Source organism: Adiantum capillus-veneris, chromosome 1 (genome assembly GCF_014529385.1).
Source record: "Adiantum capillus-veneris isolate H3 chromosome 1, ASM1452938v2, whole genome shotgun sequence".
In the NCBI taxonomy this organism is placed as follows: domain Eukaryota; kingdom Viridiplantae; phylum Streptophyta; class Polypodiopsida; order Polypodiales; family Pteridaceae; genus Adiantum; species Adiantum capillus-veneris.
In genome coordinates this window covers 150,955,773-150,976,477 of record NC_140931.1, presented here as the reverse complement: position 1 = coordinate 150,976,477, position 20,705 = coordinate 150,955,773, and positions in this window count along the sequence as shown.

Sequence of the window (20,705 nt, the reverse complement as noted above, 5' to 3'; positions counted from 1 at the left end):
ATCAGCCACAATATTCTTTTTTCCTTCCAACATGCACAATTTGAAAGTGGAACAGAGACAAAATGTTGGTCCATCGCATATGCTTTTCAAATAACTTTGAACATGTCAAGGAGTATTACAAGGTTTGATGATCTGTTTGGACACAAAATGAGGACCTAGTAGGTAGTGTTTCAAACTTGAAAGCGCATGAATCACAACCAATAGCTCTTTCTCATAGACTTGCATAGTCTTTTCTAGCCCATGTAAGATTTTGCTTTCATAGGTTGCTACCTGACCATCCTGCATTAGTATTGCACCAATGCCACTGCCATAGATGTCACACTTGACCACAAATGACTTCTTGAGATCTTGTAAAAGGATTACTGGATCCGAAGTCATCTTTTCCTTCAAGAGACTAAAAATGAAATCTCTTTTTGCGTCCACTTGAAAGTGACCTCTTTCTTTTGTAAAGCATGTAGTGGTGAAGCAATCTGGACAAAATTTTGGATGAACCTTCTATAATAGGAACATAATCCCAAGAAGCTACAGACATCATGCACAATCTTCAAAGTTGGCCATTCTTGATTGCTTTAACCTTGGCAGTATCCATTTGGACACCAGCCTTGGACACTATGGGATCTCTTCTAAGAAGAATTCACTTTTCTTGCCGTTGATGAGAAACCTATTACTGTGTAACTCTTCGAACACAATGGTCAAATGATGCCTATGCTCCTCTTCATTCTTCAAATAGGCTATTATGTCATCAAAGAATGTGTCAACAAGCTTTTGATGTGGACATAAAATTCAATTCATCATCCTATTGAATGTAGCAGGAGCATTTGTAAGACCAAAGGGCACACCCTCTGTCCTAATACAAATATGATGGTATCCACTCTTGAGATGTATCTTGTTGAAAATTGATGCACCCTCTAAGCAATGAAGAATATCATTAATCCTTATAATAGGAAATCTATTCTTGATAGTATTCTTATTCAACACACGGCAATCAATATACATGTGCCAAGAGCCATCTTTCTTCTGCACTAAGAGAACTAGTGAGCAAAAGGGTGAAGAACCAGGTTGAATCAACCCTTTTTCTAACAGATCAGTTACTTGGCTCATAATCTCTTTCTACTGGCCACACTAACCGTGTAGTAGTAGGTCTATTTGACGGGCTACAACGTGACACCAAATCTATTGCATGATCCGCAGACCTCTCCGCGGCAACTGCGATGGTAATGAATAAGAGAAATAGTCACTAAACTCTTGCAAAAATGTTGACCTTTCTTTATCTAACAAAGCTACCCTCTGATGGGCTTTACAATAGAACTCTTTTTGAATCTATAAAAATGCTTTTGAACACTATGAAGCTTTTAAAACATCTTTATTACAAGGGATGATGGCCTTGTATTGGAAATTTACACATTTCCTTAAAATACAATTTTCAAACTTAGATTTTTTTTGAAAAAAGTCATACTTCAAAAACTTTATTTTTAGGATAACTACTAATTTGGAGCTTTTAAGTGCAACAAAGTCACAATTAATAGGTTCTTTGACACCTGTAAAATGTATCCAAGGGTAACAAATCTTTTGTTTTGTTTCTATAGATGCATGTGATAATTATATGTTTACTTATATAACTTTAGCTTCCAACTTTGGAGATGAAGGCTTATTTCATCCACATATTCTACTATACTCTTGATGTATAGGAAAACTAGAATGATACTTCATTTTGACCATATTTTATAGAAATGAGGTGAGTATAGCGTTGTTTTTGTGCAAATATCTTCCTTTTGTTTAAAGCCAATTGTCTTCTAAAAATACGTTCTTTTGTGTATAAGTATCATCTTTAATACATCAAAACACACACACACACACCCACCCACCCACCCACCCACCCACCCACCCAATCATTTTACTTGGATATGATTGCTTCTTCTAGCTACAATCTTTTGGCAGCCATTGCATGGTTTCTTTTAAGGAACACACACTCTTTTATCATTTTACTTTGGCTACTAGCTTCTTCAGCTTGCTAACCTTCATCTGTTTATGGTAGTTGGCTTATACCATGCATGATGGAGCTGATAGTTATATTGTCTTGGGGGTGATTACCTTATGAGTCTTTACCTTGCACTTTCGTCAATGGGTGTATGTGGCTTATACTACGTATGATGGAGCTGATGGTTATATTGTCTTGTGGGTGATTATCATGAGTCTTTTTCTTGCACTTTCTTCAATGAGTGAATCTAGGTTTTTCCTAGATTCATCTAAGTGTACCTTATAGCCTTCCTCCAATTGGGGTTTGATGGTGTGGGAGGTTCCTACACACTTATGTCATTATAATATTAAGTTAGACTTCACCTAGCTACCTCTACATTGGGGCCTTATAACTGCTTCAAATGATCTTTGTCTATGTTGGCTCTTATGCATGATTGAGCTAATGGTTATAGTGTCTTATGGGTGATTACCATGAGTATGTACCTTGCACCTTCCTCAATGGGTGGATCTAGATTTTACTATGCATGATGGAGCTAATGGGTATATTGTCTTGTGGGTGATTACCATGAGCTTTACCTTGCACTTTCCTCAACCCCAATGGGACCCTCCCCACTTATTGGGCTGAAAGAGGCTAAGTATGGGACATTTTTTGGTCTAGTATTCTCTCTTTCCGAAAGCGGGCTCCCTTCCTTGCACACCATGTGATAAGCCACAATCGATGCCCTCTCTCGCCCCTTTACTTTTGGCCCTACTTTCCATCTCTGCCCCTTACAAACATCTCCCCTCCCTTCTGATTTACGGATAGGCTCAAACATCTATTGAAATTACCTACATGAATTCTTTATTGCTTGCATTGATTTTTTCTTCTAGCATTCACTGGTATGTCCTTGAGAACTTGGGTGCTTTCTATATCATACCTTATACACTTTTTTACTATGCAAATATTAGCACTACCTTTGATCACGCATTGCTACACGCTTGTTACTTATAGTTAGGGCTTGATTGTCTGCGCGCGCGCGCGCGCGCACACACACACACACACACACACACACACACACACACACACACACACACACACACACACACACACACACACACACACACACACACAACAATAAGGATTATGAACATCCCCTCTCCTAACATTGGGGGCCTCCAAAGAACTTCGATCATGTAGTTTGGCATTCATGGATTTTCTATGACTATTGGCTATGCATAAAGAGAATTGGCATCACCTCTTTTGGTTTTGACATGCATTAACACATCTGATGGGCTGATGATGTTGCTACTAAAATCCCTTCAATACTTTGGATTTTCAAGTAGTACTTGACTAGTGGATTACAACTTTACTGAAATGTACATGGTGGATTGTTGGTACTAGACTTGGTTGGGAAGGTCCACTAGCTTCGTCTTGCTTCAAGATGTCTCTGAGAATCATCTCTCCTTTTTCTATACAAGGTGAGGGTCCTATCCCTCACTTAGCCTTGGTGTATGTTTGTTGTCTTGTCCTCGTCAGTGGAGTGGTAGTATTCTATGAAGGTTCAACCGTTTGAGCTTTGCTATGTCAAAGATGGTTGAATTGTCTCCATCTCAGGTTTCCCTCTACTACTAATGCACTTAGGACTTCATTTAGCTAATATAAACTTTGCAATTAGAAAATATAGCCTCATTTTTAAAAGCTTTCTAAATTAAGAGTATGCAATACTGCTCATTAATATTATATTGAGTAAGTTGACAACCCTTTTTGGCTCAAAGATTGATATTGGTACACTTATTGATTGACTTTGTCAGAATGGATATATTGAATGTTACAAGCTTTCAGGCTAATATGGAATGCTTTGAAATTTTGTACTTTTAGATATATCCTTAATCCATGATGCTTGAGAAAATTTGGAATAAATCAGAACAAGAAGCTTATGGGGTTTATGAAAAACTATGTGATAAGAAGGATTCACAAATATATTTGTACTCTTTGCATGTTTTTATGGCTATACTATGTTGATTGTTAAAAAAATGAAGCAAAACCCGGTGGCTTGTTCTTAACTAATATTTTGAACTATCTACTGGCTACCTCACTTGGGCTTTGGCTGACTACTTTCATCTCCAAACACTTTGGCTAGGATATACATATAGGAGTATTGATAACTAATCATATTGATTCTTTGATTCTTGCTTATTTTGGACTCCATACTAGTATTGAGTTATTATTGAGCTTAGACGAGGAGCTTTATTTTGTGGGGATCACCTTTACTTATTATTCTGACTCTTAGAGCCTGAGTACTAATCTATTGACTAAAAATGTTCTTGTTGTTGGCTTTGCTCTATTGATGCTGAGTTTGAATGCCCTTACACTTATTTTTGTGAAATTTTGGGGATGGACTCAGATAACTTAATTCCATGTGGTTTTGATAGGTGCATTTTTCTTTCATTTTTTTGGTTCTCCATACTTGCCTCTTGGAGTGCCTTCTCTAGGTAGTGTGGCTTTTTATAAGAACATGGGACTTATTTAGGTGCCTTCTGTGGGTACTATGCAGATTATGGAGAACACTGCCTTGGTTTATAGTTCACTATAGATGGATTGCCTTACCTAAATCAGTCTTGGATTTCTAGTCTAATTGAAATTTTGAAGATTTAAATGATGATTTGTGCCTGGCTCATAATTGAACTTACTTCTGTTTTTCATTTTGCAGCTTCTTCGAGTTCCACTAACTCATGAAGTTTGATTATTGTTTTGTAGTTTATGATTGATTTGCTCATATTCTCTTAAAGTACTTGATATACACCTAAGTGTGACAACTTTAATTCATATGATGTGCTTTTCACGCTCTCTACACTTATTAGGGTGCTTAACCTTGACCCCACCAACTGGCTTTGATCTTTCTATTTTTTCCAAGACTAGCTGCCTTTGAATGGATTTTAACAACGGTTGCTTTTAAACACCTAGTGGTGCTTTTGATTATAGTCCTAAGCACTTTTGATTTTTATAAGAAAATGAGAGGTGGGGCTTTAGCTACTGTTTGGCCTCTCTTTCCTAATTGATTATTGATTTGTCTTTTTTTTTTTTGGCTAGGATTGAGATGTGTGTCTATCACTTGCTATAGTGACCTTGCTGCAATACTAACTTTGATCTACTCTAGTGATATTAAAAGTTTTTGATGCTATGCTTTGTTATGACTGTTTGGCATACACTTTTCTGGCTTTGCCTGAGCATTTTCTCTGATATGGTCTACCTAAGTTTGTACTCATCTAATATGATTTGATTGAGGTATGTATTACTCATCATGAATGATGCTCCTTATGTTGGATTTGAGAGAGTATTGACTCACAGACTAATGTCTTATTGAGAATCCTAGCTGGATTTATTTTTCCAACATATGACTTGATCAATGCCTTTGTTTTTATCCATGTCACTGGTTGGGCTGAGGAAACCATAACTTTTCATATGTTTTGCGACTTTGACTTGCTTCTAATACTAATTTGTTTGGAAAACTCTACAAAACTTAGGCTTTGTTAGGGTTTAGTTCTCAACTTGGAACATGATTGCTAAACTAAGGGTTCTAGCCTTTTATGGAAGAGTTGTGTGTTGGGCTGTTGGATGTAAAGTGTTTTTGTATTGGTATTATTTCAATGAGGCTACTTACTACTGGTTTGGCATTTGAATTTGGTAAATTTTTCATCCTATAAGGGTTAAAAAGGAAAAATGAATTGAAACATTTTTGCTTTTGAACTTTATCGGGGATTTCCTCATCAAGGCTCTGTAAAACATTAGGAAGAGAATGGGGTCTAGGAGGGCCTCTTTATTTGGCAATTTAAGGGAGTCAAAGCTCTAGTATAAAGAAAGCAATCAAAGGAAAGATTTGGAATTCAAATAGGTAAAACGGCTAGTTTATTTCAATTCAATTTTCCCCCCAAAATGAAATTCAAAATCTAGCGGGCAAAATTATATCATGTAACATATCTACGGAAAGAGCTCGGCGTATAGATTACAGATCAATAATCTCCGATCAAATCGGAGATTATATGCAGGAGTTACTGAAGGCCAAAAATCATAAAGTGATCCCTCCCTTTTTTGGGGCAACAAGTGCATCCTTTGACCATTCTTACACCTCTCTTACACACCCACCATTCTTGAACACATGCGTGCACCTATTCGTCAAAATGTTAATCACCTCCATAATCTCATGGCAAATAAAGAGGCCCTCCTAGATCTCATCCTCTTCCTAATGACCATGTTGGTATATAACATAACCCTATCTTAACCCTGAAAGTACTACTTGGATGAATGGTGGCTGAATTCGGTTACAATAACTCCATGTCGCTAAAGAAGATGGAATATTAGGTCATCTAAAACAAACCCAAAATAGTTTGGAGTGTTGGTTTAACACTAAAAACATTTTTGACTAAGCTTTGTTTTTTAATTTTCAGGTTGCTAACCATTGTTATGACTAGTCCCTAGCACTTCATGACTAAAATGATTTTAAATGTTTCACGAATGGAACTCATTGGTTTTCTCACTATAGTCATGCAGGTGAAAAACGGATTCAAAACAAAACTATACTTTTGAAGTAAAATGAAAATCTTTGAGCAATTGTTTAGGTGTTTAAAGTGGGAAATCACATGTAAATCATTTACATTTGTACTAGAGTTACCTTTTTCACAGTTAAGACAATAGTTAATCTAATAATTTTTAAGTAATACATGGATAACAATTGATAGGCTCTTTGATACCTGCCATATGTAGTCAAGGCTAACAAAATCTATTGTCTTGTCTATATGGATGCAATTGAGAATTCTGTCTTTGCTTTAAAAGGTGTAGCTTTGTTGTAGTATGATCTTGGAGATGAAGGTGTATTTCATCAAGGAATTCCAAGATGTGTTTATCGATGATATCCCTATGGACTTACATCCAAAACGAGGGGATGATGGCCATTGAATTGAGCTCCTACCAGGAAGCTCACCACCTAACAAGCCTCCTTATCGAGTTTCCCAAGCTCAACAAGAGGAGATCATGAGACAAGTACAAGAATTGGTAGACAAAGGGATGGTGAGGTCTAGCTCCTCTCCCTTTTGTTCTCCAGTCCTTTTAGTGCAAAAGAAAGAAGGTACATACCACATGTGTGTGGACTATCAAGCACTAAACCATATCACTATCGAAAACAAAATTTTCGTACCACGTGGGAAGATCTGTTTGATAATCTACAAGGCTCTAACTACTTCAGTAGGATTGACCTTAAAAGTGGCTACCATCAAATAAAGATAGTGAATGAAGATCCTAAAGACCACGTTCCGCACGACGTTTGGTCTTTATGTATATTTAGTCATGCCTTTTGGCTTCACTAATGCACCAGCCACGTTCAATTGTTTAATGGTGAAAATCTTTAGACCCTATAGTAAATTCAATGTTTGATTATATTATCATCTACTCCAAGTCTTTGGAGGAACACCAGCAACACCTTCAGGTAATTTTTCAAGCTTTGAGGGAGAACAAGCTTTTTATCAATCAAAATAAGAGAAAAGTTTTCTTTCAAGAGATTCAATACTTAGGTCATATTATCTCTCAAGATGGTATCCATATGGATCCATCAAAGTTGGAGGTAATAAAATCGTGGCCTAATCCAAGGAATCTACATGAGCTACAAAGCTTTATTTGTATGTGTGCATACTATAGACGCTTCATAGCAAAATTCTCTCAAATAGAAGGACCATTACAAAGAAGCTTTATTGGTATGTGTGCATACTATAGATGCTTCAAAGCAAAATTCTCTCAAATAGCAGGATCATTGCATGACTTAACAAAGAAGAACGTTAAGTACTTATGGACTGCTAAGGAGCAAAATGCTTTTGACAAACTCAAAGAGCTTATTTCCCAACCAGTCCTTATGCTTCCGGATCTCTCAAATCCATTTTAGGTCGAATGTGATGCTTGTGGTGATTTCCTTGGAGCAGTCTTGCTTCAAAAAGGGCATGCCATATCATGCCCTTCTTGAAGCAATTTTTCATGCTTGTGGTGATTTCCTTGGAGCAGTCTTGCTTCAAGAAGAGAATGCCATAGCATATGAGAGGCAAAGGTTCAATGCCAATGAACGACGAGTCTTGGGTATATAAGAAAAAGAGCTTTTAGTTGTTCTACATTCATTAAACACATGGAAGCATTATTTATTGGGGACTCCATTTATTTTACGAACAGACCACCAAAGTCTCAAGTACTTCATGACGCAAACCAAGCTTTTTAACAAACAAATGAGGTGGGCAAATTTTCTTTTGCAATTTTATTTTCATATTGCTCACATTGGTGGTAAGCATAATGAAGTGGCCGATGCTCTTTCACGATGACCAAAAGTTAATGCTGTGTCTATAGCAACTCACAATGATCTATCTTCTAAGATAGATGAATATGCTACTAACCCTGACTATAAAGACATAATGTCAGCCCTTGCTTTGGGTAAGAAAGAGGAACCATTCACCTTGTAGGATGGTTATCTTCTCCATGGAAATATGCTATGTGTTACCCACTCCCTTCGTGAGACAATTATGTATGAATCCTATGTTCCTCCCTATGTGGGACATAGAGGCATTCAACCCACTCTTCGAGGAGTAGAGACGTACTTCTATTGGCCTACCATGAAATAGACATACAAGAGTATGTTTCAAAATGTGTGGTATGCCAAAAGATTAAGTATGATATAGGGAAGCAACCTGGATTACTCCGGCCATTGCCAATCCCTAATTCACCATGGGAGATTATATCCATGGATTTAATAATAATAATTAACACCATATTAGAGAGTTTGAGACTTTAGAGCTAATTTGGGAATCACCAATGTCTTGAAGATTTGAACATAGAGATAAATCTCAAATTGTTTTTTAAGGCCAAATCCTTCCATGAGGTAGTACTTGAAAAGCTCTTCTAAGCCATGCTCTCAAAACTTTGGCTAAAATTTGGCCATGTGGTCAAATCTTAAGCTTCTTTTGAAAGTGGAAATTGGGAAATTCCCAAATTCACTAATATGGTGTAATTATCCAAGTCTATCCATGGGAATACAATTTAAGGATAGTATGAACCTTGTCAATGCTTACAATGCTACATTAGAGTAAATAAATCTACATGTTTCTTTTAAATGATCCATGTTTTTGTTTTATAAGACTAATCCTCTTTTCATTGTGCACAAATTTAAATAGTATGCATGCTTAAAATCATGTTTGTGATGATGATGTCTCTCAAACACCAAGTAGAATTTGTCACTCTACTTTGGGAGAATGAAATGGACTAAAGAGCAGACATGCTTGTGGCAGCTACGTCTCCCAAGCACCAAATGGATTAGTCATCCATCTTGGAATGATGTTGTAGGGTGATAAAAAGGGATTCTTTACCCGCTAAGAAACATCGACTAATGATTAAGGCTTTATCTCTTCTACCTCATAGTCGAGGACGACTATGATTTCAAGAGAGAGGTAATGTCATGAAATCTAATATCTAACCAACACAAATGTTTTTATCATATTAAATAGATCATTTAATATGGGAGAATAAATGGGAACAAGGGTTAGAATATAGACATGTGCTTATGGATCTATCTCGATACGGGGCCAAAGTTAATGGGACCAAATGAGAGATGATCGATCAAAGAGCAATGCTAGGTAAATGGAGCTTGAAAGACCTTAGGGTTGGATTGATTAAAGACCTCCAAAGATTAGTGTTAAAAGTCCTTTGACCTTAGGTAAGCTAGGGCTGTGCTTGAGGTGGGAATCTGGCCTAAGCTTGAGGTGCTTCTCGTGCTTGCTGACTAAGGTGCTTGAGGGATTAGGGTGTTTAAAAAGTCAAAGCAAATCTCTACACAAGGGGGAGCGATCCCTCATTGTAGGAGCTAGAGAGAGAACACACACACCCTCGCACAAGGCAAGCCTTGTCTAGAGAAAGCAACTAGGACACTTGTCAAGTTCTTCTTCATGTTACCATCATGGTGTTCCTAAAGCCTATTGAGGCCTCTAAAGGGGTCCAATGATAATTTAGTTAATTAAGTTAATTGTTTCTGCAATTATCAAGTCCTCTCTCTCAAAGGGAAAAGGGGCACACTTGTCCCAAGGCTAGCATGCTTGCTTGATATGCACTTTTCATGTGATTGGCTAGGCTTGAAGGGATCCAATGAGGGGGTCGACCAAAGCCAGGAGGGGGATAGCTTGGGGGGTATACTCTCCCACACACACACACACACTCACACACTCACACTTTCTCATTGTGTGAAGTGAAAAGTGCAAGAGCTCCATCTCCTTCTTCAAGCTTGTAGAGAAGTTAAGAGCCTACTTCAACACTCTTGGCTATGGAATGCAAATCCAACCAAGATCCATGCTCCAATGCTTAAGCCTTCCATCTTCTCCATCTTCATTACTATGCTATTATGTATGCTAAGCAAGAAGAGTGATGATAAGTGAGGAACTATTTTCTTTCTCCTATGAATTTTTCTTCTTCCTCTTGAAGGAGTACGAGCGGAAGTGCGACGCGAGAGAGAGTGCGAGAAGAAGAGCACGACGATATGGTGAACTCGCTCTACTGTAATGTGTAGAGCATAGTGAGTTCTTATTAGGTTTTTACAAAAGAATATGTGTACATACCTGGCGGCCCGCCCACTTACCTGGGCGACCACATTGGGCTTTATACCCCAACAACCTCCCACTTAAAGTCCAATGTGGTACTTTAAGTGTGAGAGAAGCTACTATACAAGCTAATATACAAGAGATGTAGAGAAGTGATGTACTACCCTACACCTAACTGCTTGCAAAAATGCGCAAAGCTCTCTAAGGGAAGTCCTTTTGTAAGTAGATCAACAGGATTTTCTGTGGTGTGAACTTTGACAAGCTGAAGTTGCTTATCCTCGAGCATTTCCCTGATGAAATGATACTTCACATCCACATGCTTTGTCTTTGAGTGATAAACTGGATTGCGAGCCAATTGTATAGCACTTTGACTATCACAATATAACACAGGCATCTCTTCTTTGATTCCCAGATCTGTTACTAGTCGATTAAGCCAAATTGATTCTTTGCATGCCTCTGATGCTGCAACATATTCAGCCTCTGTAGTAGACTGAGTAACACAATCTTGTAATCTAGAACGCCATGATACTGCTCCACCAGCCAATGTAAAGACATACCCTGACATAGACCTTCGGTTGTCTAAGTCACCTGCATAATCTGAGTCTGTAAAACCCTTTACACTTAGCTCCTGACTCCCATAGCAGATACGCATACTCTTTTGTAGCTTTCAGGTATCTCAATATTCCTTTCACTGCCTCCCAATGTTTCTTGCCTGGGTTTGACATGTATCGACTTACTACTCCCACTGCAAATGCAATGTCTGGGCGAGTAGCAATCATTGCATACATCAAACTACCCACTGCAGACGCATATGGAATCTTATCCATTTCAGCCTGTTCTTCCTCAGACACAGGACAATCTTGTTTGCTAAGTTTCACATATGGTGGCAATGGAACACTCAATGCCTTTCCCTTCTCCATATTGAAACGGTGCAAAACCTTGTCAATATACTCTGTTTGAGATAACCAAATCAACTTCTTTGATCTGTCTCTCTCAATGCGCATACCAAGTATATGACTTGCCTCACCCATGTCTTTCATGTCAAACGATTTTGCCATCTTTGACTTCAAAGCTGAAATTTCTTCCAAGTGCTTGCCAGCAATCAACATGTCATCCACATACAAAATAAGGATCAGCCAACTGCCATCCTTAGCCTTCTTTGTATATAGACAGTGATTGAACTCACTACGTTTGTAGCCTTGAGAAAGCATAAACTTGTGGAATTTATGGTACCATGCCCTCGGTGATTGTTTTAAGCCATAAAGACTCTTTAACAACTGGCATACCCAATCTTCCTTGCCTTTCTCAACAAACCCTTCTGGCTGCGGCATGTAAATTTCCACATCTAAATCACCATGCAAGAACGCTGTCTTGACATCCATTTGGTGCAACACCAAATCTAATATGGCAACCAATGCAAGAAAGCATCTCAATGTAGTCATCTTGACCACCGGAGAGAATACTTCATCAAAGTCAATGCCTTGTTCTTGCTTAAAGCCCTTGGCAACAAGCCTTGCTTTGTACTTTGGCTGACTATCATGAACGGTGATCTTATACCTATAAACCCATTTACAAGGTAGAGCCTTTTTGCCCTGTGGTAATTTAACTAGCTTCCATGTCTTGTTTTTATGCTGAGCTCTCATCTCTGACTGCATGGCCAATTGCCAATTCCCGGAGTCCTTCATTTGCACTGCTTCCTTGTAACATGAAGGCTCATTGCAATCAGTCAACATGACATAGTTCATAGGTGGAACAAGCCTATCAGGAGGTCGCGTGACATGTCCAGATCTACAAACAATAGGTGACTCAGGCTCAGCCACAACCGATGGTTCCACTCTATCCTGTCCTTGCTCCTCTTGAGCCCTGACATTTTGTCTTGCACGTGCAGGTCCATCTTCTTGGAAGACAACTCTTCTAATCTCCTCAACCCTCTCTGGTTTAGAATGATATTTGGATTCATTAAAGTGAACATCATTGCTGCGGACAATCTTTATGGATTCGGGATCCCAAAGTCTGTACCCCATCTCACCAGAATTACCATAGCCTAGAAAGATGCACTTTCTACTCTTTGGCTCAAGTTTGTTCCTAAATTCCTTTGGAACGTGAGTATATGCCGCACAACCAAAGACTCTGAGATGCTGTATGAGGGCATTTTGCCTGACCATACCATCTGTGGCACTGAATCCTTCTACAAAACCTTGCTAGGAGATCTATTTACAAGATGAACAGCTGTTGATACAGCTTCAACCCAAAACCCATTTGGCAGCTGTGCATTAGACAACATACTTTGACCTTCTCTTGTATGGTCCTATTCCTCCTCTCAACAACACCATTTTGAGGAGGATTGTAAGGAGCAGTAAGTGCACGTTTTATACCTTTTGACTCACAAAAGTCCTGAAAGGCCTTTGAAACATACTCTCCACCATTGTCAGTGCGTAAGCATTTAAGCTTCTTGCCACTGTGATTCTCCACAAGTGTCACAAACGTTTTGAAAACACTAAACGCTTCATCCTTGTGCTTGAGAAAGTAAACCCATACTTTCCTCGAGTAATCATCTATAAATGTCATAAAGTAAGAAGCTCCCCCTAGAGATAGGTTAGGCATAGGTCCACACAAATCACTATGAACAAGTGCCAACTGTGTATCTCTTCTACTGCTTCTATGCTTATGTGGCTGCTGTGTTTGCTTACCATACAGACAATGTTCACAGAATTCAAAATCATTAAATGAAAAGCCAGGCAAATAACCAGAACGAGACAAGATTTCCATTCCCTTCTTGGATATATGTCCTAACCGGCTATGCCACATAGAAACGTTCGGCTGCTCGGTTACATTGATTACATTTTTAGAGACATTTGATACATAAATCATGTAAAGTCCTCCACTCTTTACTCCATGTGCTACTGTCATAGAACCCTTGGATATCTTCCACATGTTCTGTCCAAAAGTGGTGACGTAGCCAGCATCATCAGGTAAAGCTGTGTTGATCAAGCTCTTTGTAATTGCGGGAACATGTCTCACATTCTTCAGCGTGAAAGAAGAGCCATTCTGAAACTTCAATTGAACATCTCCAACACCTAAGATCTCACATGTCTGCCCATTGCCTAGCTGAACATGATCTTTAGTGGTCACATAAGAGGTAAACCACTCCTTGTTTGGAGACACATGAAGTGATGCCCCTGAGTCTATAATCCAGTCACTCAGTGCATTTCCATCATATGCTGTAAGAAGAGCTGAGTCCATTGTATTCTTCAAGAAGTAGATGTCTCCTGACACTAGATTGTCATCCTCTGCAACAGTGTTTGTCACATTTATTTCTTGAATCTTCACTGAGGACTTGTTCTTCTCACCATGGTCTTCAGCTTTCTCTTTGCCTTTTTCTGCTTTCCATTCTCTGCAGTCTCTTTTCATGTGACCCTTCTTGCCACAATGGTAGCATTCTATGTCACTCTTGCCTTTAGCACCGCGGGACTTGCTACGAGACTGATTCCTCTTTCCACCTTTGTAATTTTCTTTGGTCCTTCCCCTGACAACTAAGGCTGTTCCTTTGCCTTTGTCCATTGTCTTTCTATTGGTTTCTTCAGTAAGCAGACTTCCTTCTACACTTGCTATGTTCAAACCATCTGGAGGTGCAGAATTACTCAAAGCTGTGTGAAAAGTGTCCCAACTTTCCGGCAATGTGATCAACAGGAACATAGCTCTAACAGGTTCATCAAACTTGACACCTTGAGCTGACAACTGACTATAGATTGTGTTGAATTCATTCAGATGATTCGACATAGGTGTCTCTTCTTTCATCTTCAAGTCAACAAGCTTCTTGAGCCAGTATACCTGTGAAGCTGCACTCTGCTTCTCATAAAGATCACTCAGCTTTAACCATGCTTGATAAGCCGACATCTCGTCTGCTACATTGAAGTAAACACTTTCTGCCAAAGTCAGCATAATGGTAGAAAGTGCCAATTCATCCATTTCGCTCCATTCATCTTCGTCCATATCTTCTGGTTTTATCCCCTTGAGCTTTATAGGTTTTATCTGCTTCTTTTGTACCAACACGTGCCAAATTTGCTTCTTCCACAATGGGAAATTGGTTCCATCCAGCTTCTTGATATTGTAAAGAGCAGTGTCCTGTGATCCAGCCATAGCTACGCTTCACAGTAGTTTACTTTTCTGGGAAAAATTCGGCAGAGTTTCCCCTGTAAACTGACCTCTGAACCAATATCAACCTGTCAAATGAACCAAGAAAGCTTCAGATTCTGCAAAAATTTTGGCAGAGTCTCCTTTGTAAAATGGCTCTGGTGTACTAAAAACAGACCAAAAAACAGCTCAAAAAACACTGTCTCTCTGACACTATAATCTGCGGGTAAACCTGTCCTTCATCTGTACTGTCTGTCATTGTCCTGTCAGTGTTCTGTAAGCATAGACTGTGACAATGCCTCAACGGCAATAAAGCAAAGATGCAATCCCAACTGTCTAACTCACAGTCAATACATCCTAGCTTCCTATCTAAGGGTGCTCGAGGGATCGCTCCAAGACCTGTATCACCGAAAGGATCTCAACATTCGAGAATCCCCCAGCTCAATAAAACCTCACTCGACCCTCAACAAAGGCTGCAATAAATCTGACAGTACATAGACTTCCCACAAAGTCATACATCCACAAATTTCCCACTATATGCTGTAACCGCTGCAGAGGTTGTTTGCTGCGTGAGTCACAGCCAGCAAACCCTCAACAAACATACATCATCTCTGACAATACATCCCATGTGGAAGTACCTGCAATGTCAGGATGAAATCGGGAATATCAAGCAGCAAACACAAGCTACCTGATGAACTAGTGGATGTCGCCTACAGTCTGTGTGTAGACGCGCCCGTGTCATATGTGACACGCCTCCAAGAACTATGAGCCGTCCTTCGATGTGTAGACAACCACAAATCAACACTCTGGGAGTGTCGATATCCTCAGCACCCGCAATCGTAGGCCAAAAACCCCAAATTTGCAGAGTCGGATCTGCACCCGCTGAGACCACGTAGTCGAAAATGGCCTGCGCAGACCTTTGTCGAAGTCGAACGGTGGCCGAGATGACCTCAGAATGAAATTCTGACAACACCAAGCCCTTCGGACGACCCCACGAGATTTGGGGCAGTGTCTTCGCCTGTCGAATTTCACTCCAATCTGAGCTGGTGACTCTAGCCTCCTGCAGTGCTGCCTCGAGCCTCGATCTGAGCTCTGATACCAGTTGAAGGAGTACGAGCGGAAGTGCGACGCGAGAGAGAGTGTGAGAAGAAGAGCACAACGATATGGTGAACTCGCTCTACTGTAATGTGTAGAGCATAGTGAGTTCTTATTAGGTTTTTACAAAAGAATATGTGTACATACCTGGCGGCCCATCCACTTACCTGGGTGACCACATTGGGCTTTATACCCCAACACCTGTTCCCTACCTTCATTCCCCGTTAGCCAGGGATGGTTAATTCTTTTACAAAGATTATGTTATGCTCGTGATGCATGAAGTTTTCCATATTCATTGCATCACCTAGGTCACAAGCCTGCACAAAGATTGTATCGTACCAAGTCTCTCTTGATGGGAGAATCTATAATACAAAAGCCTATTGGAGGGGGGATTGGCTGCACATAAATCTGGTCCTCAACTGTTGTCAAGTTCTCTAAACTCTCTCTCTCTCTCTCTCTCTCTCTCTCTCTCTTGCAAAAGTATTATTCATGTCAAGTTAATTAATTATTATGGTTATATTGCTACTCCTAATTAAGTTCACCCTCTATGTTCTTAAAGTAGTCTCACAAAAATGCTCATTCTAATTCTCTTAAATCCGCTATTCTCAAAGTTCATAGGCCTTTTTCATTACATTTGCATTTTGTTGAGTCATAGAGAGTTTTATTGAAACAATCGGATTTAAAATTCTGACTTTGAAATTATTAATTATGGCCCCTTATTCACTTGGAACAATAGGTTGATATAGGAAACTTAAGCCTCAAAACTATATCTAAAGATAAGAGTTGAACCTTAAGGAAAGAGAGAGTAATTTTTATAAAAGGAAGAGTATTTTTAGGAAGGCATAAGTATTTTTAGAGAAGCAAGAGAAGTAAGTCAAGTTTAGAGCTTATTTTCTTGGAAGCCAATCTTCTTCTAAAATTAAAGTTTCAAAATCATGCATTGAGATGCATGTTCATAATTTTGTTAACTTTCTTTTATAAGTTATACAACCCCAAATGCCGGCAAACTTATCTTCCTACTTTTTGCTATTCTTAGCTCTTGCTTTTGGCCTTGAGAGTCTACAAAAAGACCCTCTTCCCTCACTTTCAACACGCACACAAAAGTTCTCAGAAGCAGAAGATCTCTTGCTTTGACGTCAGAGTTACCTTTTCTCCCTCAAGCTCTCTCTCAATCTATCTCCTTCTCCAACTCCATCTCTACCACCATCGTGTTGTTCCTAGGATTGTTGAGTTCTCTTTGTCTCTCTCTCTTGTCATCTTCTCGGCAAGCAAGGAAGCCATAACTCTATTTTTCATGACAAAGCTTTGCTTTTCTCTATCAGTATATGATGGCCCCAAAGAAAGTGACTCGAATCTCCAAGGTTGCTCCTTCCACCTCCAAGGAAAGTGCAAAGGAAGGTATCAATAGTGGAAGACATTGAAGCCGTCCAACCTCCAACATAGAAGGTAGTAAAAAATGTCATTAATCCGATAAGATAAATTTATAATTCTGTATTGCCATTCATGTTGACTTGGGAAGCCAAACATAGGGAATCTCTTAAACCGTCCAAAAAACGCGATTCTTTCACAAGAAACAAGCATATGTTTTTGTAGAATAGTGAAAGAATTGTTTGATAAATTGTTAGTGTTTGATAAATTGTTATTGCAAGATAAACTGTTATTCTTTGATAAATTTTTATTGTTTGATATGAAGAGTTGGTTGATCATGCTTGAAGAATCATTTAAGAAGAAGATTTATTGAAAGAATATCTTTTATTATTTGTGGGTAGAAATTTACCTTGCAGTTGACGAGATGTCTCACGGTTACCGAAGATTAACGTGATGTTATCGGATCTCGTTTTATCCCTTGCGATTAGCAAGATGCCTAGCGGTTAGCAAGATACCTCACGGTTAGCCATATAAGAAGGTTGTGCAAGTTGCGGTTAGCAAATAAATAAATAACTTGCAAAGGCTTTGTTGGTTAGACAGAGTGAGTCCGTGAGTAGTGACAACTAAAAAAGAAATTGCATAATTCTTTTTTTGTTAAAATATATGATTGTTTTTATTAGGCCTTGTTTGAATTGTTATGGTGTTTTTGGAATTGTTGTATGAAAGAACCTTGTTTATATTTGTAAAATAGTGTGGTAGTAATTAAAAAACAAGAAGAACGAGTGGGTGTGGTGTGAAAAGTGGGAGACTAGTATCCTAACGGATCTATGTCTATGAACGGGTGGACCCGATTAGTTGAGTACTTTTCATAAGACTATTAATTAGTTAAAAATAAATCTCATATCACAATTAAGATTTATAAATGGCATCCGTGCCTCTTAAACGTGGGAAAAAAGGTGTTGTTTATAGATCCTAAGTATGTCAATGAGATTTTATCTTTGTGATATAGGAATGAGCTCCCATTGAAATCCTTTGATTATCTACTTGGCCTGCGGCGTATGACACTTACAACCATGATCATGATGGATAGAGGACTTTCTCTCTTCTATTGCTCGTATCTTGGCTTCGTGGAAACAGAGTAGGGTGTCGTCAACAGGACTTGAGAATAAAGGAAGTCCATCTATCAAGTTGCCCCAATCTTCTGGGGATGGGGAGATCACAATTGGTATCAAAGCTTAGGTTAAATGTTATGATTGGCTACTCCAAACTTTATCGTGTGTATCGTTTTCTAAACCCAGGGTGTTAACCTACTGAAATACTACAACATGGCAGTTGATGTGTATCACAATTATGATTAAAACTTCTATTATATTTTCTCATGGATATTCTTTTTTGAGATCTTTATATGACATTTTGATGACTTTATGAATAGAAGATTGAGTTGTTTTTCTTCAAAAAAAATAATTGTTTGACTGGTGAAGTCATGTAAGTGAGTGGATCGGATAAGCTATGACTGGTTAAGTCATGTGATTGAGTTTTAATGGACTGGATAAGTCTTGATTGGTTAAGTCATGTGATAAGTCATGACTGATTAAGTCATGTCACTGAGTTTTGATGGACTGGATAAGTAATGATTGGTTAAATCATTCGATTGAGCTTTTAATGGACTAGATAAGTCTAACTTTAAAAATTACCTTAGTGTTTTGAGTTATAATGAATATTGATGTTAATATATGCGTACACTCAGGAGGATCCTCAAATCACTCCTATGTTGGAAAGCTCTCTGAACGATGTTATTTATACAAAAAATTCAACAAAATAACTTGTTTCTCAAACAAATGCAACCACCTTCTTTTAAAGAAGAGCATGATGATATTGGGAAAGATGCAGAAGTATAAATTGAAGCTATGGATAATTACTTCTTAGCTGCAAGAATTGCACCTGCAAATCAAGAAATACTAGGGAGGATGTTTCACCTCTCAGGGGAAGCAAAATTATGGTGGGAACAACATTGTAGTGACATGGGAGAATTGAAAAACTCCCAAAGTTGGAGGAAAATCAAATAAAACAGTGAAGGAAAGATACTTACCTTCTGCCCATGAAACATTAAAGATGAATGAATTTTTTAGCTTGAAACAATACAATTTATCCCTAGAAGAGTACTACTTGCAGTTTGTAATGCTTAGGTGTCACGCTCCACCAATGACCATAGAGCAGCAGCTAGCCCGTTTCTGTCAAGGTTTAAGAGAACCAATTAGCTCGCAATTAGAAGCCCTGAAACCTATCAATGTACAAGATGCTTTACTATGAGCTAAATCGTAAATGAAAGAACAAGGGATTACAAGAAGAATTGAACAAAATCAGAACTTCAATGATAGACAATCACAAAGATCTTATATCGCTAATGTGCAAGACCCTCCATGCTTGAATGTTCGATGCTTTTGAATGTGGAGAGTTGGCTAATAGAGCAGTAGTAGCAATTGAAGTACACTGAAGAAACTACCCTGCTTGGACGTGTTGATGGATGAGCTGGTAATAAGTGTTAAGTATGGAGCCTGATTTACCCTTGTAATTTTCTGTGGTAAAAGTATACATTTGTAAGGCCCCCATTATGAAGCCATCGTGTGTGAAGGAAAATCAGTCGTCGGAAACCAAAATTTTCACGGCAAGAAATCAGGGGCAACTTTAGGGGCCTTCCGCCCCCGAGACTTTTCTTTCCCTCGCTGGAATATTATGGCCCGCCGACGGCCGGAAAGTGATCGAAAAACAACCGGTCGGTTGGTCGGGGCCGGTAGTCAATGGCCGGTGGGCCGGTGGTTGGAAGTCAATGGCCGGTGGTCGGTGGTGGTTGAATTCAATGGCTGGTGGCCGAATTCAAAAGCGGACTTGTCTTCTCAAGGGCGGCCACACATGGGCAGATTGGAGGGTCCGATCTGGACTTATCTACACAAGGGCGGCTACACGTGGCTGCCTCTCATGAGAGAGGGCAGCCCTTTTGGCCTATAAAAGGAGGCCATTTCTACACACATTTCATAGTGTGAAGTTGATGCAACAAGGTGAGTGTGAGGTGGTGAGAGTGAAGCAAGGCGGGAGCTCCATTAAGGGTATAATCCCTTTGTAAACTACTTCTTGTTTTGAAGTACTAAAGCCATTGAGTGGCTGCTTTCCCGTGGACGTAGCCCACATTGGGTGAACCACATATATCGTGTGTACTCTCTCTCTCTCTCTCTCTACTCTATAATCTCATGTATGTAAATTTGTCTCTCTCCATAAAGTAATCTACTCAATTATCTATTTAGCTACGTCTTATTTCCTAACAATAAGAGTAGGACTATCCTCACTTTTTCTCAAGATGAGGACATCTCGAATCCCTAAGTTGGGAAGATTGTAACGTACCCAATATTTTTCAATAAAAACTATTTAATTTACTTTGCAAAGTATTTAAGGTTCGCATTTTGTTGAGTCACAGAGAGTTTTATCAAAACAGTCGGATAAAAAATTGAACTCTGAAACTATTAATTATGACCCTTATTTACTTG